Consider the following 5901-nt stretch of genomic DNA (forward strand, 5'->3'; position numbering starts at 1 on the left):
GAGAATCCCAAGAAGATGGCTGTTTCTGAGGTCCTGGAACCACCACGCCTGGCACCAGCAGCGATTCAACGCCACTTAGATCACGTGTCTTAGCCAGTCTAAAGCTTAGCCGAACAATAAGAGAACCTTTTGACCCCGTCTGCATGTATGTATTCAGTTGCAGTCACCTGCCTTGTTGTTTGGTGGGTCAGGCTACTTGCGCTAACATGCCACTCAATGTTGGTGCTGCGACATTGTATTTTACAAGAGCACTCAGATCAAAGAAATAATTCTGCATTTTTAAGTCCAGATGACATAAAGAGGCTTCCTGTATGGTACTGGGAGGATCAAGACATTTGTGGAATATCTCTCCAGTCCCCTGAGGCCACCAAGACAATGGAGCCTTTAGCAATATGGCTGGAATGTCCTGTTTCCTTTGTAGTTTTATTTCATAGCATCTAGAGGATGTGCTTAAAGTCTCCCTTTGCATGCCTCCAGCGAAAAAGGACTTTGTCAGAGGGAGGCTGCCTATTGCATACAGCCGTGCTCCATTAAGCGGCCTGCGCTGCTGGCAGGCAAGCCGCGTGAAGTGCGCGAGCTGAGCACCATGGCAGGAAATGACATCACGGGGCGATGGGGCCTGCTGTTATGCTTGGGGTGGCTGGGCTTGCTCGACTGGAGAAACATTCCAGGGCCACCATACTGGCACAGTTCTGAAAAACGCACAAATGGGACTGAAAAAAAAGGTGCAACTACTTACATTTAGAATTCCAAAACATTATCTGTTTTTGTAATGTTAATAATATTTCACATAGGCTCTCTCTATAGGGTATGTCTTGTGACTACATCTTGCAGATACTGGTGTGCTGTCTTTGTTCCACTTCCATTCAACTCTATTGAGCTTTTTATGAACAATATATCGAATGATTAGTTAGGACCTACAAGGCCTAAGCAATATTAGTATTGTCATTATTGCTCATGGATGTCATGTGACATGGTTGCCCGCAGGTTCAATTCCAATCAGTGTGTCAAGCTGATGATTTCACTTGCAGGTTCTCCCTGCATTGACTAGACCTTTGAGTGTGTGTGTTTGTGTGTGTTGCGTTTATATTACATTGTGGGCATCAAATGTCCCCCACAATGTGATAAAAACCTGTTATTTTGACATTGTGGGGACAATTTTTAGGTCCCCACTAGTGTTGGCCGCTATACCGGTTCAAACCGAAAACCGCTTTTTATTATTATTATCATATGAATTTTTCTTATACCGCAATATTGGTTTAAATAGCCTACACAACGTTCAAAAAGTGGCGCTGCTGGAAACTGTTTAGGGGGGACCTTTTTCACTGCTGCACCGCTAAAAATGTACCGCGAAAGATCCGAAACGGAAGATATAGCTGACGATATTAAAAATTAGTATCCTCATTAGCACAACCACAGCGCAGGCGCGCGTGCACGCCTGCACGCACACACTCGCGCAGCCCCTCCCCGTCTCTCAATAGCCGCTGAACGCGCTTGCGCTGGTTAACACGCACATACCGAGTTGGCCGAACATGGTACATGCTGCAGTAGAAGGCACTAAGCAAGCTGCTTTAGTAAAAAAGAAAAAAAAACGCAAAAGTGCCGTTTGGAAGTATTTTGCAGAGGAGCATGGAAAGGCTAAGGGTGTCAATAAGCCTCTATGCAAATGGTGCTACAAAGTTGTGGCGACGAAGTCAAGTAGCACGTCTAACCTGGCGAAGCATCTTAAAGACCGACATCCCGGTCTTTATGAGAAATTTCACGAGGTCAGTAAAGCTCTCGTTCCAGCAACACTGAACTATTAAACACTTATAAAAAATGTTAACTTGGCCGCCGCACACCTTTACATTAGCCGTTTATCTATAAGCAGTTAGCCAACAAACACGTTAGCCGGATGTTATCATTAAGGTACCGGATTGGCGCAATGGATTCATGGAAATGGATAATAATAAAATAGTATAGTTAATGTGGGAACAATTAAAAAACGTAAAACAAAAATGTGTCTTGTAAAATGTGGTAAACGCCCAGTCATACTTAAAAAAAAAATACCGTCGTATACCGTGAAACTGATTCAACTTTGAAAAATACCGTGATATCAATTTTTGGTCATACCGTCCAGCTCTACTTCCCAGAAAGATATGTGAATACAATCAAATAACTAAAAATGCCCGTAGTCTCGTGTTTAGTTTGGTTATTTATGGTTAAGTGTTGGGCTGGGTAGGGGTTGAGGTTGTCATAGTTGGGATTATGGTTATGTCCATAGAAATTAATAGAAAGCCTCCATGAAGATGAATATGATTGCTGTGTATGTATGTGTTTGTGTGTGTAACTGATAATTGAAATACAATCTTGTGGTTGGTAAGTGCTCTGTCAGACTCATTTTGATATGAAATAAGGATTGGGGGTCCTTTGAACCTCGCCCCCCCCCCCATCCCATCCCAGAAGGGGTCCTCGGTTTGATACATGTATATGTGTCTAAATCTATCGGTGGGGCGGCTGCTTTTCTTCGAAGCAGCCTTACGGGTGAACACGAGTGGCAGGCGTGTTAAATGAGGCAGGAATGCAATGAGTAAGCGCAGTACGACCTGTGCTGCTTCCGATGCGCTATACATGCATCGCAGATAGATGAAAGGAGAGCAGCTGCTGCAGGATGGCTCCGAATGAGCTGCGAGGGTGCCGGTGCACTACGGTGTCGCAATCTCTCCATGCGGAACAAGGTAGCTGATGTTACATGAGGAGCGGGCGCTCACGGGCACACTCTGCCTAGCTAATATATAAACTGCTATGCGGCAGCCTGTGGTCCCTTCATTTTGTCCCCCCCCCCTGCATGGAATGGCGCCCTAAGGCACTGTTTTGGAGGGCCCATTTTCAAGTCCCCCAGATTTAAAAAAAACAAAAAGTGAAAATACTTTGCAATTCAAATGCTGTATTCTTTGAAATGTCATTGATTTTAGATCAGCGTATAAAAATGACATGGAAACAGTGCACGAAAATAACAGTACAGCCTTAGGGTAAGTGCCGAGTAATTATAATAAGGGGTTTTAATTAATTTAGCGAAGTCGGCAGGCTGTTGAGGATCTCACAAACGAAACGGCTCGCGGAGCAGTTCCGAGTCACGTCGAATCAACTGCCGTGTTAGCAGAGCACGGTGCGAAACATGGCAGCGACTCGCGAGTCACCCCCCCCCCACAAACGCCACCTCCGTCGCCTGTCACATCTGTTTCTACTTTTCACTGCTCACATTTGTGGGAGACTCCATCCCTGGAGGCCCGGAAGGCTTCAAGGTTTCCCTGCGCGATGCTATCGGCCGTTTCGGCTCACCGGCGGCGGCGGCGGGGGGAAGTGGTAACAGAAAAGACGTTGAGGAGGTGGAGACGTGGTGGAGGAGGCAAGGCCATGACCTCGTATGGGAAACTGCAGCCGATGGGGGAAAATGCCCTCCACCCCTACCCTTCCTCAAACCCCATCCGTGGCCATGGCAGTGGCTGAACCACGCTGCTGCTTACGTATGACTGGTGGATGTTTTAATTCTTTGCAGTGGAAGTGGTCACCTTGTGAAGTGAGGCGTACAAGCAACAGTATAGGAGAGCATTTGATATTGTTGGGGGGAAAAAAATCAAAACCTAAAGACAAAAGTTTGTTTATTGGCAGGGGGTGAATCCAAATGAAATATCAGGGGGTGTACATCACCCCCAGTTCCTGTGCCCCTGCGTTCAAGAATAAGCTACTGGAAAATAATAAAACTTCCCACCCCACCCCCCCAGCGAGTTGAAACCTCGTGGCGTCAAAAGTCACAGCCGTTGCTGCCAAGTGTGGTAAAATAACAACCCGATATATGGGCTTCCCGACCAAAAGCAACAGAAAAAAAATATCTGCTGATTCTGAGAAATGCGTCGGGTTAGAGCCGTATGTCTGACTGTAAGGCGATGTCAGACTGTGGAGTGTGTGGAGACTGGAGAGGGTGCAGCGAGCACTGATTATTGGAGAAAAAAAACTCAAACCATAAGCAGATGATTGCAATCAAGCTGCAACACTTTTAGTGCATAAATAGATAAACTGTACATTATCTGTGAAGTAATAGCTAAATCTCTAAACTTATTCTGCCTATAGAAGGGTTATAGACGTAAAAATAATTACATTTTAAATTATAATCACACTTCCTGATATAAAAGACTTCAGTAAGCCTGGTGTGATGTTTACAATATGCCTTTTTATCCTAAAACTGAGGATTTTTGTATGGTCAACATGTAAAGACAGAAATTACTTGGGGAAAATAGACAAGGAGGAGAAGGGAGAGCTTTAGGTTTGTGACGACAGCGGCGGAAGGATACAGAAATCAGAGAGATGCTATTTATCACAGCATCTTTGTCTCTTCTTGTTCTGCTTTGATTCGTCTCGGAAAGAACATTACAGCTTGTGGGAAAAATTAATTGCTGACTGAGGTAGAATCAGTGATGCAGTAGGTGGGTTCAGCCTTTGAGTTGTCCATTTTGTTTGTGGACTGTGAGGGACAGGGTGGGGGGTTTAGCAGGGCAGCTGTACTACTGTTATTATAAAGGGGTCAGCCCCCTGGAGAAACACGGGATGCCCCCCCCCCCCCCCCCGTTACCCCATGATTCAATTTGCCAAGGGGAGCGGTACGAAATTTATACAAAAAGACAGGACAAATCGCTAAATGGTCATATAAAAAATGGTGAAACTGTTTTGCCCCCCTAAGATCTAGAACTGCCTTTGCTGCACAATGAGATTTATGCAAGTCCGACCATGAAGACCGACCTCCATGAGACGCCCTAAAGACCACCTGTGGCGGGGCTGCTACAATTACTTCCGCCCTTAAAACTCAAGGCTGTAACTTTTTATTTTAAACCTCGCTTATCTAACTGAAGCACGGGTCCCATGAGAAGACCCCCCCCCCGGGTGAAACCATCTGAGGTTTCATAAAATATACTTAAAAAAAAAAAAAAAACATTTATTTAAGGATTAACCCAGATTTTGCTGCATGCGAGGCCCATGAAAGCATCAAGCACTTATACAATTATACAGGGGAGTTAATATGATGCAGATACTATGTAAATTAATTTTACTTATTCTATGACTGCATGTTCTGATATCTGTGGTCTTTTTAACTCGGGCTTAAAAGAAAATGCAAAAGCCCCTTAAGATAAACAGATAAACGTGCAAGCAGCCATGCTTAATTTTCCAGTCCCCCCCCGACCACGTGCATTATCCTTAATATCGATGTTCGAGGGGTTTACAGCTCCGAGATGAAGGCAGCGGAGCTCTTGTTGATAAAATTCCTGGCGCCCATTATGCCTCGGGCTGGTTACTGTTAGTGTGGCCTACATGCCCAACCAAGCATGCTGTCGTAATGACCGTCCCCGTGACACAGACATACACTATACCATTTCCCACGCTACTAAATAACAGTGTTGTTTCATAATCGAGATGGATATTTCCTATATTTTATGATGGTAGAATCTTTACTCCTGAACTGCCATTAATCAGATATGAACATTTCTATAATAAGAAAAGTATAAAATGGGATATGTTTTGATAGATTTGTTCTGTTATTGGCAGCATGATATCAAATTTAGTATGTAGGTTAAAAAATGAAATATACAATTTCACAGTTTGTGGGAAACGCACATTGAATAAAAACAGAATCATATACAGATATTGATGAAATTGTCCACACACACACACACACCATATCTTTGTGGGGACCATCCATATTCATTGCTATGGGAAAAACCCTAATCCCAAAAATGACAACCTTACCCCCCACCCAGCTCTAGCCTTATCTTTAAGTAACCAAAGTACAAGACATTTATTTTTTTGAATGCAGTCGCAGATTTTCATAAAATTGAGTTTTTCCTTGTGGGGATGGAAAAGGTGGCCCCC

The sequence above is a fragment of the Paramormyrops kingsleyae genome, chromosome 21 (genome assembly GCF_048594095.1).
Source record: "Paramormyrops kingsleyae isolate MSU_618 chromosome 21, PKINGS_0.4, whole genome shotgun sequence".
Lineage (NCBI taxonomy): Eukaryota > Metazoa > Chordata > Actinopteri > Osteoglossiformes > Mormyridae > Paramormyrops > Paramormyrops kingsleyae.